The sequence below is a fragment of the Lepidochelys olivacea genome (genome assembly GCF_965140295.1).
Source record: "Lepidochelys olivacea isolate rLepOli2 genome assembly, chromosome: 1".
Classification (NCBI taxonomy): Eukaryota; Metazoa; Chordata; order Testudines; family Cheloniidae; genus Lepidochelys; species Lepidochelys olivacea.
The window spans coordinates 41204725-41226742 of NC_140411.1; the positions used below are offsets into that span (position 1 = coordinate 41204725).

A 22018-nucleotide genomic window follows, 5' to 3' on the forward strand; every position below is an offset into this window, starting at 1 on the left:
TAAGGTAACGATTTAAATCCTCCTTCTTGGGACTATGTCTTTAAATCCTGGCCTCCTGGCCCGTAACTTGCTCCTCAAGTTTAGGGGTTACACAGGATTTAAGTCCTCCTTTTTGGGCTGGTTAACTTCTTTCCTCCAGGAGGTGGCTTCAGCAGCTTTCCCTGACTGGACTTGGAGCTCCTTTTGAGTCATCCACCCAGTCACCTGAACACTGTCTTAATTCTTACCAGGTGCGTTTAGGTCTAAAAACCCCAAACACCTATCTATGCTGGCTGGGAAGGAGGGAAGCTTTGCCCCATCCCCTTTATACATTAGCTGATTTCTTGTAGGCATTATGGCAGAAGTGGATTTTGAGAAGGGATCGGAAGGAGGAAGAGACAGTAATAACTGGACCGATCAGTTCAGGAAGAAGATACCATGAGTAAGGGTAGTGTGGAATAAAATGTGAAAATGTTTGTGGGCGAGGTGTGGATGATGTCATTTTTAGTGGAATAGAAAAGGCTATGGAGAGATGGAGCAATAAAATACATCAGCAGGTAAAGAGGGAGTGGCAAATTATTGAGAGGCCTTGAAGATAAAGACAAGAAGCTTGAACTTGATTTAGTGATAAAGAGGGTGCCGGGGAGTATTCAAAAGAGGAATGGTCAGAGCAATGAGCACGGAAGTTGATCTTATCAGATATGTTATGTGTGGGGCAAGTGAGGTGTTGGGGAGGCCAGTGAGGAGGCGGTTACAATAATCAAGATGGGTGATTAGAAAGCTGAACAAATTCTAGCTTTCTGGACACAAAACCTAGTTTTCAATAAAGGAAACATTGTTAACTATATATAACAGTTATCATATTTTTGATTAAAAGGTGATAAAACTTTCTATTTAAAAATCTCACAAAGAATTTTGAAAAACAGTTCTGTTTCAAGCCCTTCAAAATGAAAACAACTTCAAATTTTCATTTTTTGTGTGATTTTTCTCCCCAACAAGCTTTAACTATTGTTGATAATTGGCATTCCAGGACCAACCAAAAGAACTCTCTAAGAACTCTACAGGCTCTATTGTGAACCTGATTAATAAAAAGCAGGCAGTATTAGCCCTTCAATTAAAGATACTATCTTCTATCATCTCCTACTAATGTTTTCTCCATTATCCAGCCCTTGTCTTCTCCAGACTGAGCCTCAGCCAACTTGGCTTTCATTCAAGCTCTGTGTACACAGGGTGACCAGATGTTCCAGTATTCAGGGTTTTGTCTTATATAGACAACTATTACCCTCCACTCCTGTCCCGATTTTTCACATTTGCTATCTGGCACAGGTGCCGGGTTCCTCCAGGTCCCGGGAATACTCAACCCCCTGCCCCCACCCATTCTCCCAAGCCCCCCCTGCCTCTTCCTGCCCAGTTCCACCCCCTCCCCTGAGTGCACACTGTCCACTGCTCCCCCTCCCCCCAGCACCTCCTGCATGCCACGGAACAGCTGATTGTGGCGGGCAGGAGGCCCTGGGAGGGAGGGGGAAGGAATTGATTGGCAGAGCCACCAGTGGGTGGCAGGCGCTGGGGAGAAGCGGGGGAGCTAGCTGCCAGTGGGTACTAAGCCTCCACTAATTTTTTCCATGGTTGCTCCAGCCCTGGAGCACCCACTGAGTCAGCACCTACAAGGCCTGCTGACAGCAGTTCCAGGCCCCAGGGCCAGAGCCAGGGATGTCCCTGGGGGGGCAGGGGGCAGAAGTGATGAATCCGTCACTTCTGGGACTGACATCATTGGCCAATTGCACCGGCCCGCAGAGCCCCCCCAAAGCATGGGGCCCAGAGTGGTTGCCCGCACCTAGGAGCCCTGCGGCCCATGACAGCAGTGGTGGTGGCTGGGGGCCCTTGGGCCCTTTTAAATCACTCAGGCCTCTTGGTAATTGTGTACAACAGGCACTGTGAAAGTCAAAACAAAGTGCAATCAAGGTTTAAGGAAAAGAAATGTTGAATAATATCACCATACTGTTGTCACTGCCTCCCTTTCCTTGCAGCACTGAACTGAGAGACACATAAGAAGATACAGTCTTTACTCTTTGAATCTTACAACCTAATATAGAAAGAAACAAGAGTGAAAGCAAATAGCATTTTAGAGAATCATCAAGGAAAACTTAGGAAGAAGTGGGATTTTAAAAAGAACAAGAAGCTCACTTCGTACACAGGAAGAAGGAGGCTGTTCCAAGGCTAGGGAACTGCATGAAAAAAGACATGAAGAAGATAGTGGGAAAAGGAGTCAAACGGAGTACATGGCGGTTGGAGTGGGGAAAAAAGTGGTTACTGTATACAAGCACCTTTCTCAATGCCAGAATCTCCACACAGCCCTAGAAGTTTCTGCTAAACTAACCAACAATTAAATAGTTAATGTTAGCAATTAATTTTTTATTAAGAGACTTCAGAGTCACCATGCTGTTGAGCTGAATAAGAGCATTTCACACCTGTTTTAGCTCTATTGACCCTGAATCTTTTCTCATTTACATCAATTTTACATTGGTATGACTCCACTGACTTAAATTTAGTTACTTATGATTTACATTTGTGTAACGAGACCCGGACTCATTCTTTCTGTCTGTCTGAAAACTCAATCAGTTACCCCTGCATTTGTTTTATATTTTGATCTGTTGCAATCATAAGGTTCAGAAACTTCATTTTTTTAAAAATTAAAGCATAACTTCTGCAGCAACTGATGAGGCCAAATGAAAAATGCTGGTACAGTGTACTACTGCATAAAACTCAGACTGACCCTGGGGAGCCCTAAGGAAAGGGAATTGGTCAGAACAAAGGGGGAAAGAGGAGAGAATTAGATGAAATGTAGGCAGCTATGCAGAGCATTGAAATTTAGGCAGAGGAGCTTGAACCTGAAGGAGAATAGGACAGTAAACCATAGATAGGGGGATACAAGGAAGGTAAAGGGAATAGGATTAGAGTGACAGGATAGGAAGATAACTTTAGCCTCAGTGAGAGAGAAGGCAGAAGTAGGGAGACCAGAGAAGAGGAGGTTGCAATAGCCAAGGTAAGAGTTGACCAGGATTTCAGTCGTTGAGACACAGAGAAAGTATACTCCAGTTTGCATTTTATTATTACCACTTTATGGTAGTATCTCTTTATTAGTGCTATTTCTGCTTGTAATTTCTTCCATTTTCAGTGAGGACTACAAGACTTGTCAAACAAACAACAAAGAAAAGAAGAAAGGAAAATGTAACAAAACAAAAATGGTAAAGTTTGCATTTTGATTCTATTTCACAAGTAAATGTAATTTTGACTATTGCATAACTGAAAAGAAATGATTTAAGAATATTGGATAGGTGTTGCAATATTAGCCTAGACAATATCAGAATATGTATAGTTGCCTTCTTTGAGAAAGGTGTATATGTTTGGAACTACAGTTTCTAACACACACTTTTCCAAAATTGAGATATGGGATGTAGTGCAAAGGTTATTTAAATGCATATTATACCATGTAATGTATAGTAACCTTCTTTAGAGTGTGTAATGTCACATTATACAACCTTTTGAGAGATCATTTTTGGTTAAATAAGACACATGCAATGAAAACACTTGAACGTAATATATATTTGGATACATATTAATATGTTTATAAATATCATGAAATATATATGTAGCTTAAAACTAGGCTTAGCATAATTCATTTTTTACTATGTTTGACAGATAATATTGATGTTAATTTTTAAGCATTTTCCCCAGTTGGTATTTAGTTAAATTTTCACAGTTGCAGGAAGTTATTGTGGGGTCAGACAATGTGGGGAGTTAGACAATAATTATTTAATGACAGTAGAAGCTGAGATTCAAAAAGTTAAAGGCTTGTAACCATTAAAACACAAATTGTCAATGTCAAATGTCAAAATATACAAAGTAAATAGTCTTAAATCAAACTCTAATATGGTTCCAAGGAGCATTTTTCTTACTTTGTCTATCTGTAAATTTCTGTTACTATCAATGGAAATATTTTTTCATCAGTTTATGTATGTATGGTGAAATTGATGTTTATTAACATTTACTGATACAAATCTAATACTTAAAACTCATAATGAAAAATACAGGTAACGTATTGTTGAAAGAAATTTCAATTTTTTTCATGATTGTGTTAGTGCCCAGAGACCCCAAACAGGATTGGGGGCCCACTGCTTTAGGTACTGTGTAAACACATACAAAACATAAGATGCCTGTCATGAAGAGCTCAAGTCTCAAAAACAGCCGAAATGCCCAATGCAGCTCAATAAAACAGAGAAGGGTAAAGGAAATGATTACAGCACACAAACAAAGTGATTAAGCTGTGATGGGCCCATATTGTTAATTGTGTATATGATGGGTTGGCCCACTTGAAGATGCCACTTGATGTAGATTAGAAATTAGACGAAGGTTTCTAACCATCAGAGGAGTGAAGTTTTGGAATAGCCTTCCGAGGGAAGTAGTGGGGGCAAAAGATCTATCTTGCTTTAAGATTAAACTCGATAAGTTTATGGAGGAGATGGTATGATGGGATAACATGGTTTTGGTAATTAAATATTCATGGTAAATAGGCCCAATGGCCTGTGATGGGTTTTTAGATGGGGTAAGATCCAAGTTACCCGGGAAAGAATTTTTTGTAGTATCTGGCTGATGAATCTTGCCCATATGCTCAGGGTTTAGCTGATCGCCATATTTGGGGTCGGGAAGGAATTTTCCTCCAGGGCAGATTGGAAGGCCCTGGAGGTTTTTCGCCTTCCTCTGTAGCATGGGGCACGGGTCACTTGCTGGAGGATTCTCTGCTCCTTGAGGTCTTCAGACTACAATTTGAGGACTTCAATAGCACAGATATAGGTGTGAGGTCTTTTTTAGGAGTGGTGGGTGAAATTCTGTGGCCTGCATTGTGCAGGAGGTCAGACTAGATGATCATAATGGTCCCTTCTGACCTAAATATCTATGAATCTATGAATAGTTATATGTATGTTACAAGGATACCAATGAGCCCGCCTGTTCCGCCAGCCTGGGCCCCCTTTGTCCTGTCTTGTTGAGCCAGGCTCTTAAGCCTCCTCTAGCACACTCACAGGCAGGGCCACACCCAGCTGCAGAAAGACACAAACACCGAGATCAGCTCTGGGAAGACTCAGCTTAAGGGACTTGCCCCAGCACTCAGGTACTCACCTTCCTTGGAGTGCAAACCCAAAGGTATATTGTCTTGCGTTGTATAGAAAGATCTGAACAGCGCAAGCTCATGTAAATTTGCCCTCTCCCTCAATGTGAAGAGAGATATACACAGTTTGATGCCCACGCACCAGATATGGATTGCACAATCTGGGTTTAATAATAATAAAAAAAGTTTATTAACTATAAAAGGTAGAGTTTAAATTATTATAAGGCAGTGGTGGGCAACCTGCGGCCCATGGGCCGCACACGGCCCGTCAGGGTAATCTGGTAGCGGGCCACGAGACAGTGTTTACATTGACAGTCCACAGGCACGGCCGCCTGCAGCTCCCAGTGGCTGCGGTTTGCAGCCACCCGGTTTATAGTTTATCATTTATTATTATCATTAATTGCAGTAACATCTTTTTCTTCTTCTTCGAATGATGTCTCCAGTATGGAGGTTGTCAACCACCCCCTTCCATCTTCTGCTGTCACGACAGGCACAGCATTGTAAATCTTCCACTCCTCTTTGGATACCAGCCCATCTGGCGATTTTTCAAATGTAGCTGGCTTTCTTCCTCTTCCTGATTTGCCTGTGATCTTGCCTGACAGTCTGAGTGCTGGAATCAAGTCACTCTGTGATTGATGATCAATGTGTTCACAAAAATATGTTATTCTCCTATCTAGGATCTCAAGTAATTGTCCTGGATCCCAATAGGATCTCAAATAATGGTGCTATTTTTAAATTCATCCTTCTCATCATCTCATCCATAGTTCTGGTTATTTAGCTCTATTATTTTTCCAATTTTCCAGTAGTCAATTTTATACAGGATGCCTGGTCACCACATCAGTGCACCCGGTACTCCATTTTACACTGTCTTGCCTGGGAACAAGGAAGCTAGTCAGATTGCAAGGCTTCTTTGCAGGTTTAATTATACTGTATAACTTTCCATGTCAGTTGGTACTAGCAGATAGTTTCACAAATATCTTCTATGAACAAATATCATTGACCCCTTGGGGATCATTAGCCTTTCCAGAATCCCTTCTGGTAAGGCAATTGCATGCCACTATGATTAGGATTGGCTGTAGGCTTATTTAATTGCAGCTTACATTTGCCATGTCCAGTACAGTCTTTGGGCTTTTGTGGTATTGTCAGTACTGTGTCGGATTGTCTGCAATTTCCTATTTGACATGTCTCCCTGGTTATATTGCAGCTAGCCTTCATAGCTAAAGGCCGTTCCACTATCAGCAACCATGGATATGCTCAGCGGTAGATGCTGCTGCCCCTTCGAATGATTACCCAGGGCACCTAGGGACCCAAATCATAGACCTGTACCCCACTGTGCTAGGCACTGTATGAACACACACACACACACAAAGACTGTTCCAGTCCGAAGGAATTTATAAACATCTGTTTCTTCTTTCTTTCTTTGTTTTTATGTATGCATGTATGAATGTACTTAGTATAGGATGGGGTTGGGCTGAGGAATGGCAAAAGGAGTTGAGTAAATTGGAGCAAGAAAGTGGGATAAAATAAGGAAGGGAAAAAGAAACTGAGGAAGGAGAAAGGTACATGAGTACAGGAAATAAGGAGAGGAAGGAGAGAAGAATGGAAGCAGGGATAGTGAGACTGAAAACAGAGGGACTGTGAGGGAGATAGACAGGAGAAGAGGAAAAACAATGAATTAGCACACAGAAATTAATTATTTTTGTTACAAATTGTACAAGAGGCCAGATTCTATTTTCACTCACACTGGTCATAGTAATTGCACTTACATTTTAAAAGGTATATGCTTTATTAGGGTTCCAGACAGATACTTTTCCAAGGCAGCCTTCAAATCAATTGTAGGATTGAAGTCTATGTAGTTTAAAGCTTCCTGTTCCCTCCCACTTTCCAAGTGTTCACATATGCCAAATAGTGGTAAACACTTATTTTATCCAAATATTGCCTCTTCTTCCTTGAAAACAGTCATAATTCCAGAGGGTCTGGGCCAGATTCTGTCCTCAGTTACAGTGTTGTAAATCCTGATAGTGATAGTGAAGAGGGAGTCCTTGAATAAATGGAATATTCACTTTCTAATTCTGGAACAAGAGTCTAACCATTCGTTCGAATGTGTGAACACTTGGGAATGTTGGCGGGAGTAGGAGGAAGATTTAAAGTACATACATTCCAATCCCACAATTTATTACACCTGATTTGAAGCTGGCTTGATAAACACGTCAGGATTCCTGTGAAAGTCTAAATCCTTTTTAAAATATGTCAAATATTTGATTTTGCCTTCTCAGTGAAAATACAATCGACTTAGTTGCCACACTTTTACTTCATGAGACATAGAAGGATATCACTCTTCACGTAAGTCATTACTTATACTATTGGTTCAGCTTTGGTGAATTTATCTACTTCGTCAGTAAATTAGAACTTTTGTAGTGATGCTGCTGACATCAGACCTGTCCATGAGAGCTGTAGCATGGAGAGTATAAATACATCAGTTTCACACCTATGGTGTTTATGAAGAGATATATTATACTTTATTTATTTATTTTTGAGCTAGAGCAAGTGCTTTCAAACCATAAGATGGAATTGATTAATTTTAATGGTATTTTTAAATAAGGTCAGCCTCACCATGGATCTGTGGATGACAAGACAGATAAAATTCAATAAAACAATGCTTGAAGTGGAAAGTATAAGTGTCTATGCCAGACCCTCACTTTTCACTGCTGTCAGTTGAAAAAATAATTAAAAGATAATTGGTATATGCCATAACTTTTTTCCAAGTTTGAGTAATGAAACAGTGAATTCAAAGCTAGGATTTGTGATCCTTTAGTGGAATTACGATTAGCAAAACTCCAGTAGAAAATACATACATTTCTAAAATTGCAAGTACAAATGTTCAAATTTAAACATAAACTTTACATTCTGGTGTCCTGATAATGATCTGTACTAATGTGTGAGGGACCTATATGCCATTGCTAGTTCAGGTCTCTTGCTGGGACTTTGTAGTGGCAGAGTGCTCAGTGGTTACTCTTTTGACTGATTAAATAGAATTACGGATTCCATCTACAAATCCTGATTCAGAAAAGCACCCAAGCACATGCTGAAGTCCATCCCTATTCAAAAAAAGCACTTAAAATCACATTTAAGTTCCATTGACTTCAACAGGACTTAAACACATACTTAAAATTAAGCATGTACTTAAGCACAGTTCCAGAGTAAGGATGTTTTAATGAACAGAGACCAGAGCCATGTTTATTCCTCTGCAACTAGAAGGGTGGCCAAAATATGTGGACCATTGAGGATAAGTTAAATTTGTTTGATTCTCAGATACAGAGATCCCATAAAACAAACAAAGACAACAAAACAAAAAAACCAAATGTAGAAATGGTAGACTATATCATTTTATTTTATTTTTTGTTTAATCTTAAAAATTTCTCTGGTTTTTATGTATTTAATTAGCTGAACATTCTTCTGTTTTGGTTCAAACTATTTACAAAATTAACTCAAAAGAATCCCTCACTGTGGATGGTGATTAACATAATTTAAAATGTCATCCTTTCATAGTCATTGAGTTAGACCTTTTCCTTTATCACTTCATTTCTTTCTTGCGCCAGACACAAAAATGGCAAGTATGACATTGTATCGTAGGTGCCGTTTACCATGGGACACATATATGTTCCCCCATAGCAACAGGTGTTCTCGTCTTTCCAGGGCATCCACAGCTAGGGTGAAGTGCACTAATCATCCTTTCCTACCACCACCATGTATTAATGGTGTCACAAAAGTGTTTGGCTTGGGCTGTTGACTTCAGTCTGAGTCTCAGGGTGGGGCTGTTAGGAAGGAATTAGTTGTAGTGAGACAAAAGAAGCTTTAATATTTCTAGTCTATCCCCCGCAGGAAAATTATTAGCCTAACACACCAAGGGCACGCAGGAGAAGAGCCCAGCCCTTCAGCTCCTTCTCAGAGGCACTGCTCCTCCGCACATTACCCGCCCCGACCCCCTGGCATTTGTGGTTGCACTGTGAGAGGGTTGCCGAGGTGGGATGGAAGTGGAGCAAGCAGCTCGACTGACCCGTGCGCCTTACACAGGCATGAGGCTCTCTCCGGGGGCGTTTTGCACAGCGTGGTTGACATGAATTGATGCAGGGTGGAGAGGGCTGGTATTTGCTTCCTTTCTGGGCAGGGGGGAGCCGTTCAGGAGGAAGAGCTGGATTAACTAGCAGTGGGCGAGGCTGAGATCTCCAGGTCCTCGAAGAAGCGGGCGTGAGTCCCATGGCTAGAGAGGGGGAAGCAGCCGCGCAAAGGAAGTGCGCAGCCTCCATTTTGGCAGAGGGAGCGAGGAGAGCCTGGCTCTCGGAGTCTTGCCGCCTTTGCCGCTCTGAGCCCCGTGGACCACCCCCAGGGCATTGCCTGGGGCGCCCTGCGTGTGTCACTGCAAGGCAGAGGCGCTTCAAACTGGCCCCTTTCTGAGCCTCAGCTTGGTTTGAATTGGTCCCAAGTTCCCCGCAGCAGCTTCCGACAAAATGGAGGACGTTACCACCACTACCACCACCACCACCACCAGCAGCAGCTCCTCCAGGAGCCATGGCGGCTGCTGACATGGCTCCCTCCCCCAGCGTGGGTGGGAGTCCTTTGTGGAGGAGGCGACGAGACATGGGTGTGGAAAGTCTCTGCCCCGGGAGAGGGGACTGTGCGCTCTCTCGCTCTTCTGTGGGGGAGGGTTTCCATTAGCCACACTCTGTCCTTCATGGAAATGGCTCCAGCCCAGGTTTACAGCCCTGCCGGGGGCGGGGCCCAACCTATAAGAAGCTGTGGACGAGCTGTGCCCGCCTTGCCCTCGGCGACCCTGGGGTAATTACCCCGTGCCCACGACTGGGGCAGTTGCCCATGGGGACTCAGCACAAGGATGGGATAGGTAATACTCTCCCCACCCCAGCAGTTGTCTGGATGAGTGTGGCCAGCCTTGTACCCAAACTTCTGCAAGTTACTGTCAAACAGCAGCACTGGGAACCGGAGCGGAGCCCCCGTCGCCTCCCAGCCCCAATACTCGGGTATTAGAACTGCTGCTGCTGGTGGGCAATGAAATTCGGGTTTCTCTAACCTGATGGATTAAAGTGGGAAGAACGGTGGGCGTGGTTAGAAGAAAGATTGGCAGCTTTTAGACCCAACCTGCCGCAGGATTTTCTGATGGACGGACGGTCCTTCCAATCGGCTTGCCTACCGCTAAAGCTCTCCCTTTGTGGGAGCCAATGCGCGGATTAGGAAGGCCGTTCTTCCCCAAGCTCGGTTGGCCCTGCTCCTCCTTCCCCTCGCTAGCAGCTGCGCTTAGCCCGGGACTGGACCGAGTTAGAGTTGAGGCGGCGGAGGAGTAGCACGGAGTGCGTGTGACCGGGGGGAGGGGGAGACCCGTGCCTGTGAGCGGTGGGGAGCTGGGTAAGGTGGGGACGGGGAGTGCCGCACCCTAGGGGCGGACGGGGGGCAGCTGGAGGCTCAGAGCTGCCCCTAGGGCGGGGATGGGAGGGGAGCTGCCGTGCCTCACAGCCACCCGGGCTAAGTGCCCCACTGTGGCGTCGCTGCTGCTGCCGCCTCTCGCCACGGAGAGGAGCGGGTAGGACCAGGGCAGCCCCACTGACTGTCTCGCTCTGGTGGGGGCGAACGGGGTAAATCGGAGGGGGTCTGGGACAGAACCGGGGGCGCAGGGGCATTTGGGGGGAGGGGTGTTTCAGTTTTAGCGCCTCCTATTTTAACTCGCTCCCTCCTCCTCCGGGTCCTCCGCTGTTGTTATGCCCCGCTTCTTCGCCCCCTCCCGCCCGCGGGTGTCTCCCTCCCTTGCCCGGCGCTGCGCTCCGCGGATCCTGCTGCCGCCGCCGCTGCTCCCCTCCCGTATTGTTTGGCTGGGTGTCTCTAATGGCGGACAGGAGGCGGCAGTGCTGCCGGCCGACTGCAGGGGGGCAAACCCGAGACCCGGGGCAACTGCTGAGGGAGCGTGCGGGGCGCAAGGGCGTTATTCCAGCCCAGAGGGGTGGCTGCTGAGGGCTCTGTGCCCCCCGCGGCCGGGGACTCCGCTGAGGGGCTGTTCGGGCAAGTTAGCAGGTAATAATCCCCCTTTCTCTGCTGCTGGGCTGCCTCTTACTTGCACCTTCCCAGGAAAGGCCCCGGGGCAGATCCGTGCAATCCTTTCTTCAGCGGGGAGCAGGATGTCTCTTTGGGGTAATACCCCATAACCCACTGGGAAGGCCATGTGTAGAAGTGGGGGGAGGGAAGTGGCGGGCAATGCAGGTAATACCTGCCCAGGCAAAGGGGACTCTGCCGACCCTCCCCCCCCGGCCTCATGTTAACCCCCATGCCTTTCCCCTAGGCTCCAGCCCAGTTTGGTGCAGCCTTGGCAGAGACCAGAAAGGAGAGGAGCTCCATTGTGAGTGCTATTTATGTATCTATTACTGCCTCAAGTAGCCCTGCCTTTGGGGGGTCAACCCCCTTCTCCGTTGTGGTGTGGGGATCGGGGTAAGAAGAGGAGCGTCTGGGATAGGGTGGGGGAGATGCCTGGGTGCAGCAGCTGCTGCCCTGGGGCGAAGCGCCTGTAATGGCTGTGAGGCGGCTCCTCCTCGGGGTGGGCGCTGCTGCTGCAGGCATCGCTCCTGCAATACCAACTCCAGCAAGCAGACGACGGGCTCCTGCTGCTGCTGCTCATGTTACTCAGCTGGGGAGGGGGAGGGCATATTTCGGCTGCCCTCTAGAGTTTTAGATTGTACATTAAAATACACAACGTGACACATTTAGCCATCTTTAATTTTTATATCTTTCCTGTAACCTGCCTGTAGGAGTACGGGAGAAGGCAGAGATCTAAAATAATCCAGTAATTCGCAGAGCCTATTCCAGTGTTTGGCCTTTGTGTAGTTGGATCAGTTCTTGCTGCCTGCGGGTTTGCTTGGGTGATTCTGTCGGGTGCCATTGGGGTTTCACGTGTCACGGCAATGTTCCTGTGTTAAGCAACCATCTGCCTTACTCTTTCCCCAAAACCCCTGAGGTCACCTGAGAAACCCACACCTTGTCACTGATCCGTTTCAGTGTGTCATCGGTATGGGATTTTCGAAGCAGATTGTGTTTTCTGTTAGGTGTTAGGTCACCTAAGGAGAGACCGACTATTGATCCCTATTCACATAGGTTCTGTAACTTGTCGCAGGTTTGCACCTTTTTAGTAATATTCTTTTCTGCGCTCTGTGGAATCACGAATCCCAAAATTACAAAGTAGCGCAGTGAAGGCGAAAGTAATATTAGTATCTATAGACACAATGTATTTTGAGAGCTCACGGGACTGGATGCTGTCGGTGCTGCAGGGTTTCGCCACTGGAGGCCGCTGCAACGATCTATTGATTGACTGAAACATCTCCTTAACAAACGTGCTGGAGGCAGAACAAAACAAGAAGTCAGGACATACTTTGGGCAGTAAACTCGGTTTTGTGTAGAAGGATTCCAAATCTGAAAATATTCCTAAACATTTAATCATCTTGTTTGATATATAAATATTACATAGGATAGTCAAAGAAAGTAAAAAAGGAAGTTCTTTTCCAGCAGCATTGGGCAGTAACTTTACTTTGTACTTTTTATTATGTACAGAGATACAGAGACTAGGTGACTCCCTACATAAATCCACAGCTCTAATTCTCTGGCATTCATGTTTGTATTTATTCTGAAATTCTAAAATGAGCAGTAACACTGACCATTAGCACTCACACAGCCTCTAACTATTAAAGAGCTTGTTCTAATATCTGTTTTGGTGCAGTACCTTATTTTTAATTTTTATGTTTCTGTTTTGCCTCTGGCATAAGGCTACCTTCCAGCCTCCGTTCTGATTCATTATATATTCCAGTGTAATAACTATTGTAGACTTTGTCTGTAGTACATGTTGCTGTAATAGCTAAGTTCTGAGTAACATAGCTTATGTCAGCATTGTAAAATTCTACTAGCCTTCTTGCTCAGGGCAAGTAACTTTTTTTTTTTTTTTTTTGGATGTGTGAGTAAATATAATTAGGTTTATTTATCATTATAATCATCACTACCACTATCACAATGGCAAAGGGAAGGCAAGTGTATTATTGTGCCTGGATGAGTACATTTTCATGACAGTCTTGCATGGTCACCTGCTAGAAGACAAGAATAGCTTTAAACAGCACTCTTTCTGTATAAAAGTATAGATAAGAACCAAACATCTTGAACCATCATGGTGTTCTAAAGGCAGATGTGTGGAGCAAATCCCTTTTTACAAAGCCTCTATTTCACCATATTAATAAACTAAGTTAATCTTAATTCTTCATTGACCCTAAATTTTTTGTTCCATTCTACTGTTGCTCTTTCTTTGGAATAAAATGTTGGGAGGGATTGTTTTGACAAGTATATAAAAACAAAGTGCATTTGAAATTCTGTATCTTCTATGAATTGAGCTTGTGCAAAACATACGTGAATGCATGTGGAATCAAGGTTCCAGTTGATTTATTTTCCAACTCTTTTAGTAGATTTTGTTGACTCGGTCTTGGCTATTTGTTGTGCCTTGTCCAGCACTATTATTTTTACATTGCTGTGGTATCCTTCATCCCAAAAACTTTATGTATTGTACAGAGAACTACTGAAATCTAGCTTACATCTTTTATGGTGGATGGCAACCAAATAGACACACTGGATAATAGGGGGAATGGGAAATTTGATCAAGGACATTAGAGCCAGTACTGCTACTAATGAAAAATGCTACAAAATTTTCGACGCTTGTGAAGAGCAGGCCTTTTATGTTAGATTTTCTTCCAAAAGGCCTGTTTTCCTCAAATGGCAATGAATTCTGTCTAAAGTACCCTGGCATGATGAAGGGTTGTGTTACAGGCAGCCTAGTTGGATCAAACCTGCTGGGGAGAGAACTTGTCTTCTCCAGGAAGCTGGATAAAAACTTATTTAATGTAGACCTTATAACTGTGTGTGTTTAGAGTCTTCTTGGCTAGTAGAGTTCAGTTTTTTTTCCTGTCAAAAGTAGTTCACTGCAACTTGTTTTATTATTAAAGCCAAATTTTTGCCTCAGTGATTTAGGTTATGTCTACACTAGCACTTGTAACAGCAAAACTTTTGTTGCTCAGGAGTGTGAAAAAACACCACCCTAAGCTACAATAAGTTTTGCCGGCATAAACGCTCACGTGCACAGCGCTCTGTCGTTTGGAGATACTCTCCTGCCGACATAGTTACTGCTGCTCATTGAGCTGGTTTTATTATATGCGACTACATAATGCGACTACATGAGTGCTTTTACAGCAGCACAGCTATATCGCTGTGCCTCTGTACGCTTGTAAGTGTAGACATGGCCTTAGTTATGTTGCCTTCCTGGAGCCTGTGACTTAGTCTCCCATCCATAAGAAAGCTAGTAAGTTCTTTTTGAACTTCGTTCCTTACTGCTTGTAGGGTGCCTGCTAGTCACAAGTGTTGCTGAAAGTGGAAATTACTATGTCCTTCTGTGTTGTTGGTTTCTTGTCCTTTATGCTCTTCGTGCAGGACCAAAGCTTATTTCCTCGTCACTTGAGTCCTAATACTATTAGGAGAAATCTTTCACCTGAAAGAAGTTAAGAAATGGACTAGAAATATAAAGACACCTATGGTGTATAGTTAACTGTTATGCCCCTTTTCACTTGGTACCTTGATACATTGATTACACTCAACTTGCATGTACTTAAATAGTGATTTTTTGCAGTCTAAGACCTCTTCCAGTTTCTGGAAGTGATCAGTTAAAAAATAAAACTTCATTAATCTGTGAAACTCAGTGCCACTAGATATCATTGAGTCCAAGAGCTTTATAGGATTATATATATATGTATGAGAACATCCACAGTTACATGATAGGATTAAATTTTTTTTAAAGAAGGGATAAAAACTTAATGCTTGAGGACTTAACTCTTGTCAGTTAGTGCTGGTCTTAAGAGACTTCTTATAGACAGTTATTTCATAATTGTCCACTACAAGGTTTCTTGCATCTTCCTCTGAAGCATTTGGTACTGGTCATGGACAGGATAATGGTTTATGTGGATTGCTGTTCTTATCTGATATGGCAATTCCTGTGGTCTTGAAACAACCAGGCTGCTTTCTGCCGGGAGTCTAATTTGGGGCTCTTGTTGACAGCCTAACTTGTATTGGTGTGTGTTCAAATTATTTTAACTGGGAAATGTTTACAAAGTTATTTCTGTTAACATTTATAATTTAGGCTGTGAAAGTCTTACTAATTCAACATATCCAAAATGAATCAAGGTCATTCAGCTCTGTACTCAAATGAGTATTTCCAGATTGATGCATAGTCTGCATAGACTTGACACTAAAACCCATTTGAAGTAGAATCTTGTGTGGGTGATAACTCCAAAGTGTGTGTGTATTTTTTTTTTTAAAATGTTTAAACTCCCTTCTGTCCCCATCCTGCACTAAGACACACTGAATGATTATTTGATGATCTCATGCTTTGGGTGGTGGTCTCACTTAAAATTTACATTCAAGATTTTCAGTAACTTAAATTTGAATCTTGCTGTGTTATTGCATGTCAGTTGTGCACTGTTTTAGATCTCTAGAACATACAGCATTTAAATGTATTGCTGCTTTTTAGAATGCTTAAAACATTTTTGCAGACTGATTTATTGCAAGAAACTACATACATAGAATACTATTTTTGTTAATTTAAATAAATGTAGCACTCCTTCATTTTTGTCCATGCTGGAAAAAGCTTTATTGTTGGGTTACCTGGAAGAATTTTATTTTTATTGCAATTTCACCAAAGGTGCTAATCCAGACTGGCACCCCATAGTGTGACAGGTGCAATACAGATATCTAGAAAGACATGGTCCTGCCACAAAGAACTTCTCTTTCATTTGTCACTTGCCATGCTAATGGGAATGTGGAAAAACAAATGTTACTCCCTTTTTTTTCCTTCCCCAGTCTTGGCTATTATGTGAATTAGCTATGTGCACATTTTAACAACACCAGATCACTTAAAAGTATTGTCCTTCCTATCTGACTTAGTTGTCATGGGTTGGACCAGAAGGAGGTCATTGGAAGAGGGTAGTAGCCTTACATCAGTTTTAGGGTGGGCATTCTATCTGCATGAGGCATCATAGTGGAAAGCATGAAGATGGCTGTCAGAAGAGGTCAAACTGGCATTTGAGGTTGGCATAATTATGGCAGAGCAGGAAAGTTGATAGTTATAATTACAGTTGCAGCAGCATACTGAGGCATAAATTGAACCACCTGTCATCTCTCTCCTATCCCTCCTTCTCCTTCCAATACAAAAAGGTGCAAGCTGGAGTTGCACACTGGGAAGGATTTCTTTGATTTGTATCATTTGGGTGTACGTTGACACCATGGTAATGAATGCTATATACGTGCCTATTAAAAAAATTACTATGCTAACTTCACATATCTCTTACCTCAGTTCAGGATCAATTTTCACAGAGTTTAAGGTCAGAAAGGACCAACAGATCATCTTGTCTGACCTGTATATCACAGGCCAACAGCACCACCCAGCAACTGCTTATTAAATCCAACAACCAAAATTAGATCAAAGTGTTACAGCTCACAAAGACTAGACTTATGTGTCACAGTCAGAGAATATGGGGGCCTAAGGTACTCCAGTGCCTTAGGCCCCTGCAACAGCAGGGAAATTATTGTTAGATATACCCAGATAATCCTGGCAAGTGATCACGATCCACATACTTCAGAGGAAGGCGGAACCCCCTCCTGTTCACTGCCAGTCTGACCTGGGGGAATATTTCTTCCCAACCTTACATGTGGCAATCAGCATGTGAGCAAGAGCCAAGTACTTGAGAGAGAATGCTCCGTGCCACTTCCAAGCCCTGGCACATCCTGCCCAATGTGCCATCTCCAACTATGGTCATCCCTGATGCTTCAGAGGAAGGAGACAAAAAAGCCACCCCAGAATACATTGGGGTGTGTGTTTTCCAGGCTGTTCCTTCCTGACCTGCAGCTGGCCTGCTGAAATCCTGAAGCATGAGCTTTTAGGAATTTAAGACATAAACCTGAAGTGAGCCCCAGAACTGCTGAGTCATGCCTTTTATCACAAGCAACCCCATCATAAAATCACTCATATAAATATGTCCAGTTCTCTTAAAAGTAAATTGTTTCCTCCCCACAACTCCTATTCCAGAATCTCACCCCTCTGATGACCAGAAACTTTCTTCTAACTTCCAGCCTGAATTTGTTCATGGCCCGTTATATCCATTTGTTCTTGTGTCAGTACTGTCCTGTAGCTTAAATAGGTCTTCACCCTCCCTGGTATTTATCCCCTGATTTATTTATAGAGAGTAATCATATCGCCTGTCTGCCTTCTTTTTTGCTAAACTTAAAAAGGCCAAGCTGTTCCATTCTCTATAAAATAGGCCCTCCATTCCCCTGATGATTCTAGTAGTTTTCTGCACCTGTTCCAGTTTGAATTCATCTTTCTTGAACATGGGTGACCATAATTGTATACAGTATTTCAAGTGAGGTCTTATGATGTGTTGTACAATTGCATTAATATTACTCTGTCTCTACTGGAAATGCATCATCTGATGCATCCTAGGATCATGTTTGCCTCTTTTGCAGCTGCCTCACAGTGGTGGCTCATAATCATCCTCTCGTCAACCTACGGATCCTGGTTTCTCTTGTCCTCTGTCACTTCCAGATGATAAGCCCCCAGCTTGTAGCAGAAATTCTTCTTCTTACATTCTAAGTGCATGACCTTGGACTTTGTGCTATTGAATTTCATTCCATTTCTGTCACTTCAGTCTTCAAAGTCATTCAGATCTTCCTGTATAGCATTCTGATCCTCCTTTATATTGACGATGCCTCCCTACTTTGTGTCATCAGCAAATTTCATTAGCACGTTCCTACTTCTTGTGCCAAGGTCATTTATAAAAATATTGAATAAGATTAGTTCCAAGACCGATGCTTAAGGAACTCCACTAGTAACCTCCATCCAGTCTAGTAATTCATCTTTCAGCACAACCCTTTGCCTTCTCCCCTTGAGTCAGTTCCTTATCTACCTTACAGTTTTTGTATGGATCCCCATCTCCCCTAATTTAGCTAATAATTTCACTGTGGTAGCATGTGAAATGCTTTACTGAAGTCCAAGTATATTAAATCTAACGTGCTTCTCTTATCTATAAAAATCATTTATTTTCTTAAAGAAGGAAATCTGATTAGTCTGGCATGATCTGCCTTTGGTAAACTCATGTTCATTAAATCCATTTACCTCCATGAATTTAATTATTCTTTCCTTCACAGTTTTAAAGCCTCACATACTATGGAGGTCAGACTAACTGGTCTGAAACTGCCCAAATCACTTTTTTTTCCCCTTTTTTGAACATAGGTATGGTGTTTGCTATTCTCCAGCATATGGTATTTCCCCTGAATAGGTATTTATTAAAAATCCTTAATACAGGAGTAGCAATCTTATGTGCCTTTTCTTTCAGCATTCTGGGATGGAAATTATCTGGTCCTCCCAATTTGAGCGCATCAAGCTTCTAAAGCTTTTCTTCCACCTCAGATGTGATAATTTCCATATCTGGACATTCATTTCTATTAGCTGTAGTGCCTTCATGCATGTGCTCCCTATTATCATCCTTAACTGAAAATCGAGGCAAAGTACTCATGTAGTTTTTGGGCCATACCTAGATTATTTTTAATCTTCTTCCCACACACGCTGCATTGTGGCCAAACCTCATCCTTCGTTATCCTCTTTTTATTTATTTAACTAAAAACCCTCATGTTAATTTTCTTGGCAAGAGCTAATTTAGCTTGACTGTTAGCTATTCTCATATTATTCCTACATTTTCTAACCTCCCTTTGCCAATCAACACCTTTTTCCATTCCCTATATGATCTCTGTTTACTCCGAATAGCCTTTTTGAGCTGGTTATTCATCTAGCTGGGTCTGGAGGTGAAGCTGTTCTTTACAAGCACTCCTCCCTTTCCCCCCTCGATTGGTATGCAAATTTATAGTTTTTGTATGGTTAATTGGAAGAAATTCCACGCATACTCCACATTTAAGTCCTTGACCTCTTCAGTCCAGTTAACTTCTGTAATTCCCTTAATTTCTCAGTCTGGTCTTTTGAAATAAAAAAAAAATCAGTTGATGACCTGGTTTTGATTATCCTTCCAATTTTTTTAAACTGAATCCACTTGTGATCACTCAATCCAAGGTTATCTTACACCCAGCTCTTCTATGCTGTCCTCACTGCTTACCAAAACTAAGTGTAAAATTGCATCACCTCTAGCTGGTTAAGGGACAGTTTGATGAAGAAAACTTGTTATCTGTCACATCCAGGAATATCTGGGCCCTACCAGTATTAGTATAATTTATTCCCCAATTTATATCTGAGAAGTTAGTCACTCATTATGCACAATTCCCACAAGTATTTCTCTCTCTAATAATATTAGAGATCACTATCCATATGCACATCTGACCCTAGGGCTCCATAGTAGACCACTAATGCTATTCAAATAGAACCTCTTTTACAATCCATCCCTCAAGACCCTACCACCTTTTTACCTTTTTCTCTCTCATAAACAGCACATGTTCTTTGATACCTGTATTCCAGTCCTGAGTGCTATTCCACCATGTTTCTGTAATCCCTATGTCTGGCTTGATCTCCTGCACCAGTAGTCCTAGTTCCTCCATTTTATTGCCCAGACTTGTTGCATTCATATACAAGCATTTCAGTTGTTTCCCTTGGACCCATCCAGTTTTCTAGTCAAGTTAGATATAGCCCTTTCAATAAGTATAACACTTACCTGACGACTACTACTGCAATCAATATTTCAATATCTTTTTCCTGGCTGTCCAAAATCTTATAAAGGATAACGGAACATCACTATATCTTCATTTAGCTGATTCTTTTCCTTCCTCCTGTTTTGAAGCCAGGCATGGAGATTTCACGAGTCTCTCCAACCTACTCTCCATACCTCCTAATTTTAAAGCTCTTTTTATCAGTCATGCCAGCCTTGATCCCAGAAGGTTAATATCCCAGGTATTCAACATAGAGTGCATCAGTTGAGAATAGTCTTCCATCAGATACCCCTCAAGGATGAAATACATCCTGCAGCTTCTGCATCTGTCCATCTTCATCGCCTCTCGTCTTTGGGTCAGTTCTAATGCTGGCTCAGTAGCCGTTGTTGATTTCTCTTCCTAGATACTATACAGAAAAACAGAAATGTAAGGGGGTGGAAATTCCACAGCACCACCTCCTCATTAAAGGATTTCAGCAAGCACTGAACCAGGCCCCCCACCTTTAAGAAATCACTGAACCTTCATGCCGGACTCCCACAGAAACTTCAATGTTAGCGGTCAAGTGACTCCTGACTTTTGGGTGCCCAGGTTGAGAGACCTTAAAGGGGCTATAGAAAAAGAGGCAGGTACTCAGAATTTTTTGTATTGAACCCTTTTTAGGGCTCACAATCACTGTGCCCTGCCAACGTGGAGCCAGTTTTTTATTAACTCTTCTGTTGAAAATATTACAAAATATTCTCGCTCTTTCCTCTGGCTCCATATGCCCCCCTCCCCACAATTGCAAGCATGGCTTTGTCTCTTCCATCTTAAAAAGAACCTTCCTTTGATCCACTTGCCTTCAACTACTGCCCTTTCTCCCTTCCATCTCTAAGCTCATTGACTGCACTGTTTACAGTCACTGTCTGGAGATCCCTTGATGCTCTCCATTCTGGTTTCTGCCCCTTGCATGCAACTGAAACTTGCTCTCTAATGATTTCTACTAGCCAAATCTGAGAATCAGTACTCCCATCAGCAGCCATCTTCAACACAGTCGTCTGTGCACTTTTTGGTCTTCCTTGATTTCCTTGACTGTCCTTTCCTGGTTCTCCTCCTGCCTTTTTAAATCACTCCTTCAACATGTCCTTTTGAGGATCCTCCTCATCTCCCTAGCTCCACTTCCAACTTTGGGGGGGCGGCGGCAGCGGCGTTCTTTTGGGATATGCCCTGGATCCTCTTCTCTTCTTCCTATACACCTTATCTCTAGGTAATCTCATCTAAAAATACAAATTCAACTACCATCTCTATACTGATAATATGTAGATCTTTCTTTGCTCCAGACCCGTCTCCTTTTTTCCCAACTAAAATCTGTGTCTCTGACATCTAGTTGTCAGCTCAAGCTCAGTGTGGCTAATGCAGAGCCCTTAATCTTTTTCCCCAAGCCCTCTCCAATACCTCCTTTCTTGATTATTTTGGACAACACCACTATCCTTCCTGCAGTTCAGGCCCATGAGCTCAGTAACATGTTTGACTTGGACCTCTTGCTAGGTTCTCACATCCTGGCTATATCTAAATCTTTCAGGTTTTCTGCATAATATCTCTAAGATATGGCCTTTCTTATTCATCCATCTAGCTAAAACTCTTATGCAGGCTCTCATCACCTTACATCTTGATTACTGCAACATCTTTATCTCTGGCCTTGACAAATGCAGTCTTGCCTGGCTCATAGCCATTTGGAATGCAGCTGTATGTATTGTTTTCTTAGCCCATCACTTAGATCATGTCACCCCTCTGTTTTTTTCCTTCCACTGGTTCCTCCTTCTCCACCTAATCAGACATAAATTGTTTGTCTTCATTTGCATGGCCAATCCCCACCCTGCCTGTCTTCTCATTCACTATCAAAATGTCCACTCCTGCCTCTGCCATCATGGTCTGAGGAATCTCCATTGCCCACTTATTAAATTTTCAAAAAAATGTTGTCTTGCTTTCTTCTGGGAGAGGCTCCCTGCAGACATCTGTAAAGCTATCTCATTAACTTCCTTTAAAATTCTCCTGTGCCGTGATGCCTACAGAAAACTTGACAATAGTGAGGCTGCTGGGCTGAAACAGTTGCCTGTC

The 22018-nt window shown here is 42.9% G+C and overlaps 1 protein-coding gene across 9 annotated transcripts in view; it reads left to right on the forward strand.

The window, feature by feature from the left end:
* The first annotated feature begins 10413 nt into the window (after nucleotides 1-10413).
* The window catches only part of ZMYM2 (zinc finger MYM-type containing 2), a 189113-nt gene continuing 177508 nt past the window's right edge, over nucleotides 10414-22018 (forward strand). For 5 of the 9 annotated variants that reach the window (XM_084649446.1, XM_084649445.1, XM_084649452.1 and 2 more), the window contains exons 1-2: nucleotides 10414-10561; nucleotides 11487-11543. The gene's annotated coding sequence lies outside the window, so the exon portion shown is untranslated. The other 4 variants (XM_084649447.1, XM_084649450.1, XM_084649449.1 and 1 more) reach the window with 4 other exon arrangements.